Here is a 20000-nt window from a genome sequence, read left to right as displayed (position 1 = left end):
AGATGTCCCGTTCATGGTAAACACTGCAGATGTCCTGTTCATGATAAACACTGCAGATGTCCCGTTCATGGTAAACACTGCAGATGTCCCGTTCATGATAAACACTGCAGATGTCCCGTTCATGATAAACACTGCAGATGTCCCGTTCATGATAAACACTGCAGAACGCGACATTCATGGTAAACACTGCAGATGTCCTGTTCATGATAAACACTGCAGATGTCCCGTTCATGATAAACACTGCAGATGTCCTGTTCATGGTAAACACTGCAGATGTCCCGTTCATGATAAACACTGCAGATGTCCTGTTCATGGTAAACACTGCAGATGTCCTGTTCATGGTAAACACTGCAGATGTCCTGTTCATGATAAACACTGCAGATGTCCCGTTCATGATAAACACTGCAGATGTCCCGTTCATGATAAACACTGCAGATGTCCCGTTCATGATAAACACTGCAGATGTCCTGTTCATGGTAAACACTGCAGATGTCCCGTTCATGGTAAACACTGCAGAACGCGACATTCATGGTAAACACTGCAGATGTCCTGTTCATGATAAACACTGCAGATGTCCCGTTCATGATAAACACTGCAGATGTCCTGTTCATGATAAACACTGCAGATGTCGTGTTCATGGTAAACACTGCAGATGTCCCATTCATGGTAAACACTGCAGATGTCCTGTTCATGATAAACACTGCAGATGTCCCGTTCATGATAAACACTGCAGATGTCCTGTTCATGATAAACACTGCAGATGTCGTGTTCATGGTAAACACTGCAGATGTCCTGTTCATGGTAAACACTGCAGATGTCCTGTTCATGATAAACACTGCAGATGTCCTGTTCATGGTAAACACTGCAGATGTCCTGTTCATGATAAACACTGCAGAACGCGACGTTCATGGTAAACGTTGCAGATGTCCTGTTCATGATAAACACTGCAGATGTCCCGTTCATGGTAAACAGAGACAGAAACCACACTGAGAAACAGCCCACCGGAGTCTAGGAACAGCTCCACACACCAGATCAGTCAGTGGGGTTATAGCTGACATCAGATCAGTCAGTGGGGTTATAGCTGACATCAGATCAGTCAGTGGGGTTATAGCTGACATCAGATCAGTCAGTGGGGTTATAGCTGACATCAGGTCAGTCAGTGGGGTTATAGCTGACATCAGATCAGTCAGTGGGGTTATAGCTGACATTAGGTCAGTCAGGTCAGGTCAGTCAGTGGGGTTATAGCTGACATCAGGTCAGTCAGTGGGGTTATAGCTGACACCAGGTCAGTCAGTGGGGTTATAGCTGACACCAGGTCAGTCAGTGGGGTTATAGCTGACATCAGGTCAGTCAGTGGGGTTATAGCTGACACCAGGTCAGTCAGTGGGGTTATAGCTGACACCAGGTCAGTCAGTGGGGTTATAGCTGACACCAGGTCAGTCAGTGGGGTTATAGCTGACACCAGGTCAGTCAGTGGGGTTATAGCTGACATCAGGTCAGTCAGTGGGGGTTATAGCTGACATCAGGTCAGTCAGTGGGGTTATAGCTGACATCAGGTCAGTCAGTGGGGTTATAGCTGACACCAGATCAGTCAGTGGGGTTATAGCTGACACCAGATCAGTCAGTGGGGTTATAGCTGACATCAGGTCAGTCAGTGGGGTTATAGCTGACATCAGGTCAGTCAGTGGGGTTATAGCTGACACCAGGTCAGTCAGTGGGGTTATAGCTGACATCAGGTCAGTCAGTGGGGTTATAGCTGACACCAGATCAGTCAGTGGGGTTATAGCTGACATCAGGTCAGTCAGTGGGGTTATAGCTGACACCAGATCAGTCAGTGGGGTTATAGCTGACACCAGGTCAGTCAGTGGGGTTATAGCTGACACCAGATCAGTCAGTGGGGTTATAGCTGACATCAGGTCAGTCAGTGGGGTTATAGCTGACATCAGGTCAGTCAGTGGGGTTATAGCTGACACCAGGTCAGTCAGTGGGGTTATAGCTGACATCAGGTCAGTCAGTGGGGTTATAGCTGACACCAGGTCAGTCAGTGGGGTTATAGCTGACATCAGGTCAGTCAGTGGGGTTATAGCTGACATCAGGTCAGTCAGTGGGGTTATAGCTGACACAGCAGAGTGAATGTACCAGGACAAAAGGATAAAAGGATATTTAGGTTGTGTCTGAAATGGTGCCCTATTTCTTGGTGAGGGCGAGGAGGAGACGTGAATGTTTGCATGTAGAATACTTTTGGCCAAAGGGTTGGGAAGACTTGGCTAAGACTGGACCAGGTTGAGAAGACTTGGCTAAGACTGGACCGGGTTGGGAAGACTTGGCTAAGACTGGACCGGGTTGGGAAGACTTGGCTAAGACTGGACCGGGTTGGGAAGACTTGGCTAAACTGGACCGGGTTGGGAAGACTTGGCTAAGACTGGACCAGGTTGGGAAGACTTGGCTAAGACTGGACCAGGTTGGGAAGACTTGGCTAAGACTGGACCGGGTTGGGAAGACTTGGCTAAGACTGGACCGGGTTGGGAAGACTTGGCTAAGACTGGACCGGGTTGGGAAGACTTGGCTAGGACTGGACCAGGTTGGGAAGACTTGGCTAAGACTGGACCGGGTTGGGAAGACTTGGCCAGGACTGGACCAGGTTGGGAAGACTTGGCTAAGACTGGACCGGGTTTGGGAAGACTTGGCTAAGCCTGGACCGGGTTGGGAAGACTTGGCTAAGCCTGGACCGGGTTGGGAAGAATTGGCTAAGACTGGACCGGGTTGGGAAGACTTGGCTAGGACTGGACTGGGTTGGGAAGACTTGGCTAAGACTGGACCGGGTTGGGAAGACTTGGCTAAGACTGGACCGGGTTGGGAAGACTTGGCGAAGACTGGACCGGGTTGGAAAGACTTGGCTAAGACTGGACCGGGTGAGGCCAAAGTGAACTTGGCCAACCAGTAGAGTAAGACCAAACCAGACTAAAGTACCATTTGGCACCACAGAAGAGACAGTCATTCACTGACGCATAAACCAACCTCTCAACCTCAAGTTAAACGCCCAGAACACCAGGATCAGCCCAAATGGCACCATATTCCCTATTTAGTGTACTGTTTTAGAACAGGGCCCTCTGATCAGAATGTAGCGCAGTATATAGGGAGTATGATTGCAGGGCCCTCTGGTCAGAATGTAGAGCAGTATATAGGGAGTATGATGCAGGGCCCTCTGGTCAGAATGTAGAGCAGTATATAGGGAGTATGATGCAGGGCCCTCTGGTCAGAATGTAGTGCAGTATATAGGGAGTATGATTGCAGGGCCCTCTGGTCAGAATGTAGAGCAGTATATAGGGAGTATGATGCAGGGCCCTCTGGTCAGAATGTAGAGCAGTATATAGGGAGTATGATGCAGGGCCCTCTGGTCAGAATGTAGAGCAGTATATAGGGAGTATGATGCAGGGCCCTCTGGTCAGAATGTAGTGCAGTATATAGGGAGTATGATGCAGGGCCCTCTGGTCAGAATGTAGAGCAGTATATAGGGAGTATGATGCAGGGCCCTCTGGTCAGAATGTAGAGCAGTATATAGGGAGTATGATGCAGGGCCCTCTGGTCAGAATGTAGCGCAGTATATAGGGAGTATGATGCAGGGCCCTCTGGTCAGAATGTAGAGCAGTATATAGGGAGTATGATGCAGGGCCCTCTGGTCAGAATGTAGAGCAGTATATAGGGAGTATGATGCAGAGCCCTCTGGTCAGAATGTAGTGCAGTATATAGGGAGTATGATGCAGAGCCCTCTGGTCAGAATGTAGTGCAGTATATAGGGAGTATGATGCAGAGCCCTCTGGTCAGAATGTAGAGCAGTATATAGGGAGTATGATGCAGAGCCCTCTGGTCAGAATGTAGAGCAGTATATAGGGAGTATGATGCAGGGCCCTCTGGTCAGAATGTAGAGCAGTATATAGGGAGTATGATGCAGGGCCCTCTGGTCAGAATGTAGCGCAGTATATAGGGAGTATGATGCAGAGCCCTCTGGTCAGAATGTAGAGCAGTATATAGGGAGTATGATGCAGAGCCCTCTGGTCAGAATGTAGTGCAGTATATAGGGAGTATGATGCAGGGCCCTCTGGTCAGAATGTAGCGCAGTATATAGGGAGTATGATGCAGAGCCCTCTGGTCAGAATGTAGTGCAGTATATAGGGAGTATGATGCAGAGCCCTCTGGTCAGAATGTAGAGCAGTATATAGGGAGTATGATGCAGGGCCCTCTGGTCAGAATGTAGAGCAGTATATAGGGAGTATGATGCAGAGCCCTCTGGTCAGAATGTAGTGCAGTATATAGGGAGTATGATGCAGGGCCCTCTGGTCAGAATGTAGCGCAGTATATAGGGAGTATGATGCAGAGCCCTCTGGTCAGAATGTAGAGCAGTATATAGGGAGTATGATGCAGAGCCCTCTGGTCAGAATGTAGAGCAGTATATAGGGAGTATGATGCAGGGCCCTCTGGTCAGAATGTAGAGCAGTATATAGGGAGTATGATGCAGGGCCCTCTGGTCAGAATGTAGAGCATTATATAGGGAGTATGATGCAGAGCCCTCTGGTCAGAATGTAGAGCAGTATATAGGGAGTATGATGCAGGGCCCTCTGGTCAGAATGTAGCGCAGTATATAGGGAGTATGATGCAGGGCCCTCTGGTCAGAATGTAGAGCAGTATATAGGGAGTATGATGCAGGGCCCTCTGGTCAGAATGTAGCGCAGTATATAGGGAGTATGATGCAGAGCCCTCTGGTCAGAATGTAGAGCAGTATATAGGGAGTATGATGCAGGGCCCTCTGGTCAGAATGTAGAGCAGTATATAGGGAGTATGATGCAGGGCCCTCTGGTCAGAATGTAGAGCAGTATATAGGGAGTATGATGCAGAGCCCTCTGGTCAGAATGTAGTGCAGTATATAGGAGTATGATGCAGGGCCCTCTGGTCAGAATGTAGCGCAGTATATAGGGAGTATGATGCAGAGCCCTCTGGTCAGAATGTAGAGCAGTATATAGGGAGTATGATGCAGAGCCCTCTGGTCAGAATGTAGAGCAGTATATAGGGAGTATGATGCAGGGCCCTCTGGTCAGAATGTAGAGCAGTATATAGGGAGTATGATGCAGGGCCCTCTGGTCAGAATGTAGAGCAGTATATAGGGAGTATGATGCAGAGCCCTCTGGTCAGAATGTAGAGCAGTATATAGGGAGTATGATGCAGGGCCCTCTGGTCAGAATGTAGCGCAGTATATAGGGAGTATGATGCAGGGCCCTCTGGTCAGAATGTAGAGCAGTATATAGGGAGTATGATGCAGGGCCCTCTGGTCAGAATGTAGCGCAGTATATAGGGAGTATGATGCAGGGCCCTCTGGTCAGAATGTAGAGCAGTATATAGGGAGTATGATGCAGGGCCCTCTGGTCAGAATGTAGAGCAGTATATAGGGAGTATGATGCAGGGCCCTCTGGTCAGAATGTAGAGCAGTATATAGGGAGTATGATGCAGAGCCCTCTGGTCAGAATGTAGAGCAGTATATAGGAGTATGATGCAGGGCCCTCTGGTCAGAATGTAGAGCAGTATATAGGGAGTATGATGCAGAGCCCTCTGGTCAGAATGTAGAGCAGTATATAGGAGTATGATGCAGGGCCCTCTGGTCAGAATGTAGCGCAGTATATAGGAGTATGATGCAGGGCCCTCTGGTCAGAATGTAGAGCAGTATATAGGGAGTATGATGCAGGGCCCTCTGGTCAGAATGTAGCGCAGTATATAGGGAGTATGATGCAGAGCCCTCTGGTCAGAATGTAGAGCAGTATATAGGGAGTATGATGCAGGGCCCTCTGGTCAGAATGTAGAGCAGTATATAGGGAGTATGATGCAGGGCCCTGGTCAGAATGTAGAGCAGTATATAGGGAGTATGATGCAGGGCCCTCTGGTCAGAATGTAGCGCAGTATATAGGGAGTATGATGCAGAGCCCTCTGGTCAGAATGTAGAGCAGTATATAGGGAGTATGATGCAGAGCCCTCCGGTCAGAATGTAGAGCAGTATATAGGGAGTATGATGCAGGGCCCTCTGGTCAGAATGTAGAGCAGTATATAGGGAGTATGATGCAGGGCCCTCTGGTCAGAATGTAGCGCAGTATATAGGGAGTATGATGCAGAGCCCTCTGGTCAGAATGTAGCGCAGTATATAGGGAGTATGATGCAGGGCCCTCTGGTCAGAATGTAGAGCAGTATATAGGAGTATGATGCAGGGCCCTCTGGTCAGAATGTAGAGCAGTATATAGGGAGTATGATGCAGAGCCCTCTGGTCAGAATGTAGAGCAGTATATAGGGAGTATGATGCAGGGCCCTCTGGTCAGAATGTAGTGCAGTATATAGGGAGTATGATGCAGGGCCCTCTGGTCAGAATGTAGAGCAGTATATAGGGAGTATGATGCAGGGCCCTCTGGTCAGAATGTAGCGCAGTATATAGGGAGTATGATGCAGGGCCCTCTGGTCAGAATGTAGCGCAGTATATAGGGAGTATGATGCAGGGCCCTCTGGTCAGAATGTAGCGCAGTATATAGGGAGTATGATGCAGGGCCCTCTGGTCAGAATGTAGAGCAGTATATAGGGAGTATGATGCAGGGCCCTCTGGTCAGAATGTAGAGCAGTATATAGGGAGTATGATGCAGGGCCCTCTGGTCAGAATGTAGAGCAGTATATAGGGAGTATGATGCAGGGCCCTCTGGTCAGAATGTAGTGCAGTATATAGGGAGTATGATGCAGGGCCCTCTGGTCAGAATGTAGAGCAGTATATAGGGAGTATGATGCAGGGCCCTCTGGTCAGAATGTAGAGCAGTATATAGGGAGTATGATGCAGGGCCCTCTGGTCAGAATGTAGAGCAGTATATAGGGAGTATGATGCAGGGCCCTCTGGTCAGAATGTAGAGCAGTATATAGGGGAGTATGATGCAGGGCCCTCTGGTCAGAATGTAGAGCAGTATATAGGGAGTATGATGCAGGGCCCTCTGGTCAGAATGTAGTGCAGTATATAGGGAGTATGATGCAGGGCCCTCTGGTCAGAATGTAGTGCAGTATATAGGGAGTATGATGCAGGGCCCTCTGGTCAGAATGTAGAGCAGTATATAGGGAGTATGATGCAGGGCCCTCTGGTCAGAATGTAGAGCAGTATATAGGGAGTATGATGCAGAGCCCTCCGGTCAGAATGTAGCGCAGTATATAGGGAGTATGATGCAGGGCCCTCTGGTCAGAATGTAGTGCAGTATATAGGGAGTATGATGCAGGGCCCTCTGGTCAGAATGTAGAGCAGTATATAGGGAGTATGATGCAGGGCCCTCTGGTCAGAATGTAGAGCAGTATATAGGGAGTATGATGCAGAGCCCTCCGGTCAGAATGTAGCGCAGTATATAGGGAGTATGATGCAGGGCCCTCTGGTCAGAATGTAGTGCAGTATATAGGGAGTATGATGCAGGGCCCTCTGGTCAGAATGTAGCGCAGTATATAGGGAGTATGATGCAGGGCCCTCTGGTCAGAATGTAGCGCAGTATATAGGGAGTATGATGCAGGGCCCTCTGGTCAGAATGTAGCGCAGTATATAGGGAGTATGATGCAGGGCCCTCTGGTCAGAATGTAGCGCAGTATATAGGGAGTATGATGTCATTTGGGACACAGCCCAGCTGTCCATCACTGACAGATACTGAAGTTAGGCTCTCTGAATCAAACGGCAGAGCAGAGATGGCTGTGCTTGTCCTTCTATCATTCATCTGCTCTGTGGTTTAGGTGGAAGGAGGCTAAGACACCATCATTCATCTGCTCTGTGGTTTAGGTGGAAGGAGGCTAAGACACCATCATTCATCTGCTCTGTGGTTTAGGTTGAAGGAGGCTAAGACACCATCATTCATCTGCTCTGTGGTTTAGGTGGAAGGAGGCTAAGACACCATCATTCATCTGCTCTGTGGTTTAGGTGGAAGGAGGCTAAGACACCATCATTCATCTGCTCTGTGGTTTAGGTGGAAGGAGGCTAAGTCCCCATCATTCATCTGCTCTGTGGTTTAGGTGGAAGGAGGCTAAGACACCATCATTCATCTGCTCTGTGGTTTAGGTGGAAGGAGGCTAAGACACCATCATTCATCTGCTCTGTGGTTTAGGTGGAAGGAGGCTAAGACACCATCATTCATCTGCTCTGTGGTTTAGGTGGAAGGAGGCTAAGTCCCCATCATTCATCTGCTCTGTGGTTTAGGTGGAAGGAGGCTAAGACACCATCATTCATCTGCTCTGTGGTTTAGGTGGAAGGAGGCTAAGTCCCCATCATTCATCTGCTCTGTGGTTTACGTGGAAGGAGGCTAAGACACCATCATTCATCTGCTCTGTGGTTTAGGTGGAAGGAGGCTAAGTCCCCATCATTCATCTGCTCTGTGGTTTAGGTGGAAGGAGGCTAAGACACCATCATTCATCTGCTCTGTGGTTTAGGTGGAAGGAGGCTAAGACACCATCATTCATCTGCTCTGTGGTTTAGGTGGAAGGAGGCTAAGACACCATCATTCATCTGCTCTGTGGTTTAGGTGGAAGGAGGCTAAGCCACCATCATTCATCTGCTCTGTGGTTTAGGTGGAAGGAGGCTAAGTCCCCATCATTCATTGGCTCTGTGGTTTAGGTGGAAGGAGGCTAAGACACCATCATTCATCTGCTCTGTGGTTTAGGTGGAAGGAGGCTAAGACACCATCATTCATCTGCTCTGTGGTTTAGGTGGAAGGAGGCTAAGACACCATCATTCATCTGCTCTGTGGTTTAGGTGGAAGGAGGCTAAGACCCCATCATTCATTGGCTCTGTGGTTTAGGTGGAAGGAGGCTAAGACACCATCATTCATCTGCTCTGTGGTTTAGGTGGAAGGAGGCTAAGACACCATCATTCATCTGCTCTGTGGTTTAGGTGGAAGGAAGCACCGGTCACCGGTTTAAAAATAAATAATATTGTCTGCCATCTGCTCTTCCAAATGACTGGCTGACAAAATGGGAGGCCAGCACAGGGCCCACTAACTGACTACTGAGGTGAAATGTTTGTCTAAAAACCTCTAGAGTTGTGTACGTGTGTATAAACACCTTTAAGCTCTGTGTCAACATTGGCCTAACGTTCTCTTTGAAACACATTTAGAAACTGTTGAGAGATTTGGAGAGACGAAAGGCTGGCATCAAATCACTGTTATTTCCTCTGAGAGGGGAACAGCAAACGTGGCAGTGTTTTCATCTCATGAAGAAAAAGAACAACAACAAAACCCTTTTTTTCCTCTCTCTGGCGGTGAAACATTCACAACCTTTCTCCAGCCTCACACCTCGTCAACTGGGGCAGAAAAACCTCAGTTAAAAAGCTGAAAATCTTCCCCGAAAAGGGGATTCCTAGACGAGGAAAATGTGGAGGTCTCGGTGGGTTTAGTGGCATAGAGTTGGAGAGAGGGCACCTCTTTGCGTCTTTGCCATAATGGTGTGCCAAGTGCTCCCCCTATCCAACTCTGTGGTTTGTGATCTCAATCAGGAAGTGACTGTAAAGAGGAACTGATTTTTAAAAATGTAGCAGTGTGTGTGTGTGTGTGTGTGTGTGTGTGTGTGTGTGTGTGTGTGTGTGTGTGTGTGTGTGTGTGTGTGTGTGTGTGTGTGTGTGTGTGTGTGTGTGTGTGTGTGTGTGTGTGTGTGTGTGTGTGTGTGTTTATTCAGCAGCCTAACCTGGACATTAGCTGTAATTATCTGGGATGTAAAGATAGTTTAGGGTAGAGGAGACATCCTCCACACAGGCCGTAAATAAAGCCTGTGGCTGGACGGACAGACAGAGGTGGTCTGTGTGTCTGTAGACTCTAAAGGTCTGTGCCTTTATAAAGGTTATTTACAGCTGGGGACAGACAGATGGACAGATGGACGAGATTCACCGAGACGTCCATCGCCCGGGTAATGGATTCTACAGGTCTAAGTGTTCTAGAATATGACTGTAGAAGTGACATGTGGGAGACATGGGGAAATAATGGAACTACTGTAGCCTACAAAAACACAAACCAAGATAATTGTATCAATAAACGTTACTCACTGAAAGACACAAACCTTTCCCAACCAAACCATGTAGCCACTGAAACACAGATACTGAAACCAGAGGTAGAGAGAGAAGAGAGAGAGAGAAACAGATAGAGAACGAGAGATAGATGGGGTGAGAGACAGAGAGAGAACGAGAGATAGATGGGGTGAGAGATAGATGGGGTGAGAGAGAAACAGATAGAGAACGAGAGATAGATGGGGTGAGAGATAGACAGAGAGAGAGAGAAACAGATAGAGAACGAGAGTTAGATAGGGTGAGAGATAGACAGAGAGAGAGATAAACAGATAGAGAACGAGAGATAGATGGGGTGAGAGATAGACAGAGAGAGAGAGAAACAGATAGAGAACGAGAGATAGATGGGGTGAGAGATAGACAGATAGAGAGAGAGAGAGAGAAACAGATAGAGAATGAGAGATAGATGGGGTGAGAGATAAACAGATAGAGAACGAGAGATAGATGGGGTGAGAGATAGATGTGGTGAGAGATAGATGGGGTGAGAGATCGACGGGGTGAGAGATAGATGGGGTGAGAGATAGACGGGGTGAGAGATAGACGGGGTGAGAGATAGATGGGGTGAGAGATAGACGAGTGAGAGAAAGAGAACGAGAGATAGATGGGGTGAGAGATAGACGGGGTGAGAGATAGATAGGGTGAGAGATAGATGGGGTGAGAGATAGATGGGGTGAGAGATAGATGGGGTGAGAGATAGATGGGGTGAGAGATAGACGGGGTGAGAGATAGATGGGGTGAGAGATAGATGGGGTGAGAGATAGACGAGTGAGAGATAGAAGGGGTCAGAGATAGACGGGGTGAGAGATAGAGAACGAGAGATAGACGGGTGAGAGATAGACGGGGTGAGAGATAGATGGGGTGAGAGATAGACGGGGTGAGAGATAGACGGGGTGAGGGATAGACGGGGTGAGAGATAGACGGGGTGAGAGATAGATGGGGTGAGAGATAGATGGGGTGAGAGATAGACGGGGTGAGAGATAGACGGGGTGAGAGATAGACGGGGTGAGAGATAGACGGGGTGAGAGATAGACGGGGTGAGAGATAGACGGGGTGAGAGATAGATGGGGTGAGAGATAGACGGGGTGAGAGATAGACGGGGTGAGAGATAGACGGGGTGAGAGATAGACGGGGTGAGAGATAGACGGGGTGAGAGAAAGAGAACGAGAGATAGACGGGTGAGAGATAGACGGGGTGAGAGATAGACGGGGTGAGAGATAGACGGGGTGAGAGAAAGAGAACGAGAGATAGACGGGGTGAGAGATAGACGGGGTGAGAGATAGACGGGGTGAGAGAAAGAGAACGAGAGATAGACGGGTGAGAGATAGACGGGGTGAGAGATAGACGGGGTGAGAGATAGACGGGGTGAGAGATAGAGAACGAGAGATAGACGGGGTGAGAGATAGACGGGGTGAGAGATAGACGGGGGGAGAGAAAGAGAACGAGAGATAGACGGGTGAGAGATAGACGGGGTGAGAGATAGACGGGGTGAGAGATAGACGGGGTGAGAGAAAGAGAACGAGAGATAGACGGGGGGAGAGATAGATGAGAGATAGGGGGTGAGAGAAAGAGAACGAGAGATAGACGGGGAGAGATAGATGGGGTGAGAGTTAGATGGGGTGAGAGATAGACGGGTGAGTGATAGATGGGGTGAGAGATAGACGGGTGAGAGATAGACGGGGTGAGATAGACAGAGAGAGAGAGAAAACTAGAGAGTTTTTATAAGACTTATAGGAAGTGCTGTCGTATGCTATTTCCACCGGTTGTGTATAATTACATGAGATTAGAGGATACGTTCCTGGTCTCCATCCAAACACACATGATGCTCCTCCTACAGCCAGCCTCTGACATTAATAACATACTCTTTAAGGATACGTCCAAAATCACACCCTATTCCCTATTTAGGGCACTATGTTTGACCAGGGCTTTCATAAAAAGTAGTGCACTAAAAAGGCTAGTCATTTGGGACACACACCTGCTATTTAAGACTATTTAAATGTGCATAGCCTACTATGATGAGGCAAAGTCCAGACACGCAGGCATGGTTAGCCCAATGCTAGTGAGTAACTGCTGTGTGGATGGTGGTAGTAATGCTGGCTCTGCACCCCCCCCCCCCACACACACACAAGCACACACACAAGCACACACACATGCACACACACACACACATTTATGTGAAAAATGGGGATGTCAAAATGGGGACACACCTTTCCAGACACAAACACACCCTCTCTCCCTTACCTGTAGACGGTGTGGTCGTATGCCTCGGCGGAGGGGTATCCCAGCATGCCACACACCACACGGCTGCCGCTGAGGTCCCAGCCCTGGTCGCACACATGACGCCACCTCCCAGCATGCTTCACTTCCAAAACGCCCTCTGACAGCAGGCCGGTACGGACGCCTGTCAGAACGGGCCGGAGACGTACCTCCTCCAGTCTCACCCTACTGGCCGTCTGGGGAGGGGAGAGGAGGGGGAGGGGGATAGGAGAGAAGGGATGGGGAGGAATGGGGGAGGGGAGAGGAGGGGGAGGGGGATAGGAGAGTGGGGATGGGGAGGAATGGGGAGGGGAGAGGAGGGGGGAGTGGAGGGGGATAGGAGAGAAGGGATGGGGAGGAATGGGGAGGGGAGAGGGAGGGGAGGGGATAGGAGAGAAGGGATGGGGAGGAATGGGGGAGGGAGAGGAGGGGAGGGGGATAGGAGAGAAGGATGGGGAGGAATGGGGGAGGGGGAGGAGGGGAGGGGGATAGGAGAGAAGGGATGGGGAGGAATGGGGGAGGGGGAGGAATGGGGGAGGGGAGAGGAGGGGGAGGGGGATAGGAGAGAAGGGATGGGGAGGAATGGGGGAGGGGAGAGGAGGGGGAGGGGGATAGGAGAGAAGGGATGGGGAGGAATGGGGGAGGGGGAGGAGGGGAGGGGATAGGAGAGAAGGGATGGGGAGGAATGGGGGGGGGAGGAGGGGAGGGGGATAGGAGAGAAGGGATGGGGAGGAATGGGGGAGGGAGAGGAGGGGGAGGGGGATAGGAGAGAAGGGATGGGGAGGAATGGGGGAGGGGGAGAAGGGGAGGGGGATAGGAGAGAAGGGATGGGGAGGAATGGGGAGGGGGAGGGGGATAGGAGAGAAGGGATGGGGAGGAATGGGGAGGAATGGGGGAGTAGAGGGGAGGGGAGGAATGGGGAGGGGGATAGGAGAGAAGGGATGGGGAGGGGGGAGGAGGGGAGGGGGATAGGAGAGAAGGGATGTGGAGGAATGGGGGAGGGGAGGAGGGGAGGGGGATAGGAGAGAAGGGATGGGGAGGAATGGGGAGGAATGGGGAGTGGAGGGGAGGGGGAGGAATGGGGAGGGGATAGGAGAGAAGGGATGGGGAGGAATGGGGGGAGGGGGAGGAGGGGAGGGGGAGGAATGGGGGAGGGGAGGAGGGGGAGGGGAGGTGGATAGGAGAGAAGGGATGGGGAGGAATGGGGAGGGGGGAGGGGAGGTGGATAGGAGAGAAGGGATGGGGAAAGGACAGAACAGAATCTAACTTTAGTTGCCATCGCAGTCTCTCCACAACAAGGACATGAAGGAACAAACACACTGAAAACAGGATGTGTGTGTGTGTGTGTGTGTGTGTGTGTGTGTGTGTGTGTGTGTGTGTGTGTGTGTGTGTGTGTGTGTGTGTGTGTGTGTGTGTGTGTGTGCGTGTGTGTATATCAAAACGTTTATGCCTCTTAAAATAACATCAAATAGATCAGAAATACAGTGTAGACATTGTTAATGTTGTAAATTACTATTGTAGCTGAAAACGGCTACAATAGCTTCATTAAATAGTACCCACAAAACACCAGTCTCAACGTCAACAGTGAAGAGGAGACTCCGGGATGCTGGCCTTCTAGGCAGAGTTGCAAAAAAAGCCACAACTCAGACTGGCCGATAAAAATAAAAGATTAAGATGAGCAAAAGAACACAGACACTGGACAGAGGAACTCTGCCTAGAAGGCCAGCATCCCGGAGTCTCCTCTTCACTGTTGACGTTGAGACTGGTGTTTTGTGGGTACTATTTAATGAAGCTGCCAGTTGAGGACTTGTGAGGCGTGTCTAATGTACTTGTCCTCTTGCTCAGTTGTGCACCAGGGCCTCCGACTCCTCTTTCTATTCTGGTTAGCGCCAGTTTGCGCTGTTCTGTGAACTGCTGTACACAGCGTTGTATGAGATCTTCAGTTTCTTGTCAATTTCTCGCATGGAATAGTCTTCATTTCTCAGAACAAGAATAGACTGACGAGTTTCAGAAGAAAGTTCTTTGTTTCTGGCCATTTTGAACCTGTAATCAAACCCACAAATGCTGATGCTCCAGACATTCAGCTAGTGTAAAGAAGGCCAGTTTTATTGCTTCTTTCATCAGGACAACGGTTTTCAGCTGTGCTAATGTAACAGTATAGCTTCCGTCCCTCTCCTCGCCCCTACCTGGGCTCAAAATAGGGACCCTCTGCACACATTAACAACGGCCTCCCAAAAAGCATCGTTACCCATCGCGCCACAAAAGACGCGGCAGAGCAAGTAGCAAACTACTTCAAGGTCTCAGAGCGAGTGATGTCACCGATTGAAACGCTATTAGCGTGCATCCCGCTAACTAGCTAGCCATCGGTTACACTAACATAATTGCAAAAGGGTTTTCTAATGATCAATTAGCCTTTTAAAATGATAAACTTGGATTAGCTAACACAACGTGCCATTGGAACACAGGAGTGATGGTTGCTGATAATGGGCCTCTGTAGATATTCCATTAAAAATCAGCCGTTTCCAGCTACAATAGTAATTTACAACATTAACAATGTCTACACTGTATTTCTGATCAATTTGATGTTATTTTAATGGACAAAAAATGTGATTTTCTTTCAAAAACAAGGACATTTCTAAGTGACCCCAAACTTTTGAAGGGTAGTGTATATATGTGTGTATACAGTATGTGTGTATAATGTGTGTATATGTATGTGTATATGTGTGTGTATCTATATATGTGTATAATGTGTGTATAACCTGTGTGTGTGTATTACGTTCCAAAACAGTGGTAAGGTCATGAACTTAGCCTCAGTATATAAGATATTACGAGGTCTAACAGATGGGTAGGTGATAGATGTTACGAGGTCTAACAGATGGGTAGGTGATAGATGTTACGAGGTCTAACAGATGGGTAGGTGATAGATGTTACGAGGTCTAACAGATGGGTAGGTGATAGATGTTACGAGGTCTAACAGATGGGTAGGTGATAGATGTTACGAGGTCTAACAGATGGGTAGGTGATAGATGTTACGAGGTCTAACAGATGGGTAGGTGATAGATGTTACGAGGTCTAACAGATGGGTAGGTGATAGATGTTACGAGGTCTAACAGATGGGTAGGTGATAGATGTTACGAGGTCTAACAGATGGGTAGGTGATAGATGGGCTGGTCTTTCCTCTGTGGAGGCTCTGCAAACAGCCCTGTGTTTAGGGAGTTGGGTCTGTTTACCTACTAGAGGTTGAGGCCTGAACGTGAGGGATACTGCCCATTATGAATTGGATCCGGAAAAGGCCTGGTTTTAGGGCCGTCTGTAATTACGGCGTGCCTATCGGGCTGTGGGCTCCTGGCTCCACCAATCAGCTTCCTGTACCCCGGGATTCGCCATGGGGCTACTTGAGGCGACCGTGGATAGGTACAGTGCAGTAGTGTTGGGGTGTTAAGTGTGTGGGGGGTGTGTGTGTGTGGGGAAGGGTTGAGTGTGTGCCAGAATGTGAGAGAGAGAAAGGGGAAGCAAGAGAGAGGCAGAGCAAGACAGAGAGAATGAGAGAAAGGGAAGCCAGAGAGAGGCAGAGCAGGACAGAGAGAATGAGAGAAAGGGAAGCCAGAGAGAGGCAGAGCAGGACAGAGAGAATGAGAGAAAGGGAAGCCAGAGAGAGGCAGAGCAGGACAGAGAGAATGAGAGAAAGGGAAGCCAGAGAGAGGCAGAGCAGGACAGAGAGAATGAGAGAAAGGGAAGCCAGAGAGAGGCAGAGCAGGACAGAGAGAATGAGAGAAAGGGGAAGCCAGAGAGAGGCAGAGCAGGACAGAGAGAATGAGAGAAAGGGGGAGCCAGAGAGAGGCAGAGCAGGACAGAGAGAATGAGAGAAAGGGGAAGCCATAGAGAGGCAGAGCAGGACAGAGAGAATGAGAGAAAGGGAGCCAGAGAGAGGCAGAGCAGGACAGAGAGAATGAGAGAAAGGGGAGCCAGAGAGAGGCAGAGCAGGACAGAGAGAATGAGAGAAAGGGAAGCCATAGAGAGGCAGAGCAGGACAGAGAGAATGAGGAGAGAAAGGGAAGCAAGAGAGGCAGAGCAGGACAGAGAGAATGTGAGAAAGGGAAGCCAGAGAGGCAGAGCAGGACAGAGAGAATGAGAGAAAGGGGGAGCCAGAGAGAGGCAGAGCAGGACAGAGAGAATGAGAGAAAGGGGAAGCCAGAGAGAGGCAGAGCAGGACAGAGAGAATGAGAGAAAGGGAAGCCAGAGAGAGGCAGAAACAGGACAGAGAGAATGAGAGAAAGGGGAGCCAGAGAGAGGCAGAGCAGGACAGAGAGAATGAGAGAAAGGGGGAGCCAGAGAGAGGCAGAGCAGGACAGAGAGAATGAGAGAAAGGGAAGCCAGAGAGAGGCAGAGCAGGACAGAGAGAATGAGAGAAAGGGGGAGCCAGGAGAGGCAGAGCAGGACAGAGAGAATGAGAGAAAGGGGAGCCAGAAAGAGGCAGAGCAGGACAGAGAGAATGAGAAAGGGGGAAGAGGGAAGCCAGAGAGAATGAGAGAAAGGGAGCAGGACAGAGCAGGACAGAATGAGAGAAAGGGAGTCAGAGAGAGGCAGAGCAGGACAGAGAGAATGAGAGAAAGGGGAGTCAGAGAGAGGCAGAGCAGGACAGAGAAATGAGAGAAAGGGGAAGCCAGAGAGAGGCAGAGCAGGACAGAGAGAATGAGAGAAAGGGGGAGCCAGAGAGAGGCAGAGCAGGACAGAGAGAATGAGAGAAAGGGAGTCAGAGAGAGGCAGAGCAGGACAGAGAGAATGAGAGAAAGGACAGGGAGTCAGAGAGAGGCAGAGCAGGACAGAGAGAATGAGAGAAAGGGGGAGCCAGAGAGAGGCAGAGCAGGACAGAGAGAATGAGAGAAAGGGGAGTCAGAGAGAGGCAGAGCAGGACAGAGAATGAGAGAAAGGGAGTCAGAGAGAGGCAGAGCAGGACAGAGAGAATGAGAGAAAGGGAAGCCAGAGAGAGGCAGAGCAGGACAGAGAGAATGAGAGAAAGGGGGAGTCAGAGAGAGGCAGAGCAGGACAGAAAGAATGAGAGAAAGGGGAAGCCAGAGAGAGGCAGAGCAGGACAGAGAGAATGAGAGAAAGGGGGAGCCAGGAGAGAGAGGCAGAGCAGGACAGAGAGAATGAGAGAAAAGGGGAGCCAGAGAGAGGCAGAGCAGGACAGAAGAATGAGAGAAAGGGAAGCCAGAGAGAGGCAGAGCAGGACAGAGAGAATGAGAGAAAGGGGAACCAGAGAGAGGCAGAGCAGGACAGAGAGAATGAGAGAAAGGGGGAGCCAGAGAGAGGCAGAGCAGGACAGAGAGAATGAGAGAAAGGGGAAGCCAGAGAGAGGCAGAGCAAGACAGAGAGAATGAGAGAAAGGGAGCCAGAGAGAGGCAGAGCAGGACAGAGAATGAGAGAAAGGGAAGCCAGAGAGAGGCAGAGCAGGACAGAGAGAATGAGAGAAAGGGGGAACCAGAGAGAGCAGAGCAGGACAGAGAGAATGAGAGAAAGGGAGCCAGAGAGAGGCAGAGCAGGACAGAGAGAATGAGAGAAAGGGGAAGCCAGAGAGAGGCAGAGCAAGACAGAGAGAATGAGAGAAAGGAAGCCAGAGAGAGGCAGAGCAGGACAGAGAGAATGAGAGAAAGGAAGCCAGAGAGAGGCAGAGCAGACAGAGAGAATGAGAGAAAGGGGAACCAGAGAGAGGCAGAGCAGGACAGAGAATGAGAGAAAGGGAAGACAGAGAGAGGCAGAGCAGGACAGAGAGAATGAGAGAAAGGAAGGACAGAGAGAGGCAGAGCAGGACAGAGAGAATGAGAGAAAGGAAGCCAGAGAGAGGCAGAGCAGGACAGAGAGAATGAGAGAAAGGGGAACCAGAGAGGGCAGAGCAGGACAGAGAGAATGAGAGAAAGGGAGCCAGAGAGAGGCAGAGCAGGACAGAGAGAAAGGGGAAGCCAGAGAGAGGCAGAGCAGGACAGAGAGAATGAGAGAAAGGGGGAGCCAGAGAGAGGCAGAGCAGGACAGAGAGAATGAGAGAAAGGGAAGCCAGAGAGAGGCAGAGCAGGACAGAGAGAATGAGAGAAAGGGGAAGCCAGAGAGAGGCAGAGCAGGACAGAGAGAATGAGAGAAAGGGGAGCCAGAGAGAGGCAGAGCAGGACAGAGAGAATGAGAGAAAGGGGGAGCCAGAGAGAGGCAGAGCAGGACAGAGAAATGAGAGAAAGGGGGAGCCAGAGAGAGCAGAGCAGGACAGAGAGAATGAGAAAGGGGAACCAGAGAGAGGCAGAGCAGGACAGAGAGAATGAGAGAAAGGGAAGCCAGAGAGAGCAGAGCAGGACAGAGAGAATGAGAGAAAGGGGAGCCAGAGAGAGGCAGAGCAGGACAGAGAGAATGAGAGAAAGGGGAGCCAGAGAGGCAGAGCAGGACAGAGAGAATGAGAGAAAGGGAAGCCAGAGAGAGGCAGAGCAGGACAGAGAGAATGAGAGAAAGGGGGAGTCAGAGAGAGGCAGAGCAGGACAGAGAGAATGAGAGAAAGGGGAAGCCAGAGAGAGGCAGAGCAGGACAGAGAGAATGAGAGAAAGGGAGCCAGAGAGAGGCAGAGAGAGTGCAGAGCAGGACAGAGAGAATGAGATAGCCAGAGAGAGGCAGGGGACAGAGAGAATGAGAGAAAGGGGAAGCCAGAGAGAGGCAGAGCAGGACAGAGAGAATGAGAGAAAGGGGAGCCAGAGAGAGCAGAGCAGGACAGAGAGAATGAGAGAAAGGGAGCCAGAGAGAATGCAGAGCAGGACAGAGAGAGATGAGAGAAAGGAAGCCAGAGAGAGGCAGAGCAGGACAGAGAGAATGAGGAGAAGGGGAAGCCAGAGAGAGGCAGAGCAGGACAGAGAGAATGAGAGAAAGGGGAGCCAGAGAGGGCAGAGCAGGACAGAGAGAATGAGAGAAAGGGAGCCAGAGAGAGGCAGAGCAGGACAGAAGAATGAGAGAAAGGGGAAGCCAGAGAGAGGCAGAGCAGGACAGAGAGAATGAGAGAAAGGGAGCCAGAGAGAGGCAGAGCAGGACAGAGAGAATGAGAGAAAGGGGAGCCAGAGAGAGGCAGAGCAGGACAGAGAGAATGAGAGAAGGGGAAGCCAGAGAGAGGCAGAGCAGGACAGAGAGAATGAGAGAAAGGGGAAGCCAGAGAGAGGCAGAGCAGGACAGAGAGAATGAGAGAAAGGGGAACCAGAGAGAGGCAGAGCAGGACAGAGAGAATGAGAGAAAGGGGGCAAGCCAGAGAGAGGCAGAGCAGGACAGAGAGAATGAGAGAAAGGGGAAGCCAGAGAGAGGCAGAGCAGGACAGAGAGAATGAGAGAAAGGGGAAGCCAGAGAGAGGCAGAGCAGGACAGAAGAATGAGAGAAGGGGAGCCAGGGAGAGGCAGAGCAGGACAGAGAGAATGAGAGAAAGGGGAAGCCAGAGAGAGGCAGAGCAGGACAGAGAGAATGAGAAAGGGAGCCAGAGAGGCAGAGCAGGACAGAGAGAATGAGAGAAGGGGGAACCAGAGAGGCAGAGCAGGACAGAAGAGAATGAGAAAGAACCAGAAGAGAGCAGAGTAGGACAGAAGAGCAGAGCAGGACAGAAGAATAGGGAGAAAGGGGAAGCCAGAGAGAGAGGCAGAGCAGG

The 20000-nt window shown here is 50.2% G+C and overlaps 1 pseudogene; it reads right to left on the bottom strand.

Annotated features, from left to right (window-relative positions):
* LOC127921960 (lysyl oxidase homolog 4-like) overlaps positions 1 to 12540 on the bottom strand; it is a 54568-nt pseudogene extending 42028 nt beyond the window's left edge.
* Between the last annotated feature and the right edge of the window lie 7460 nt (positions 12541 to 20000).

The sequence above is a fragment of the Oncorhynchus keta genome, unplaced genomic scaffold (assembly GCF_023373465.1).
Source record: "Oncorhynchus keta strain PuntledgeMale-10-30-2019 unplaced genomic scaffold, Oket_V2 Un_contig_24170_pilon_pilon, whole genome shotgun sequence".
Lineage (NCBI taxonomy): Eukaryota > Metazoa > Chordata > Actinopteri > Salmoniformes > Salmonidae > Oncorhynchus > Oncorhynchus keta.
This window is presented reverse-complemented; position numbering and strand designations above follow the sequence as displayed.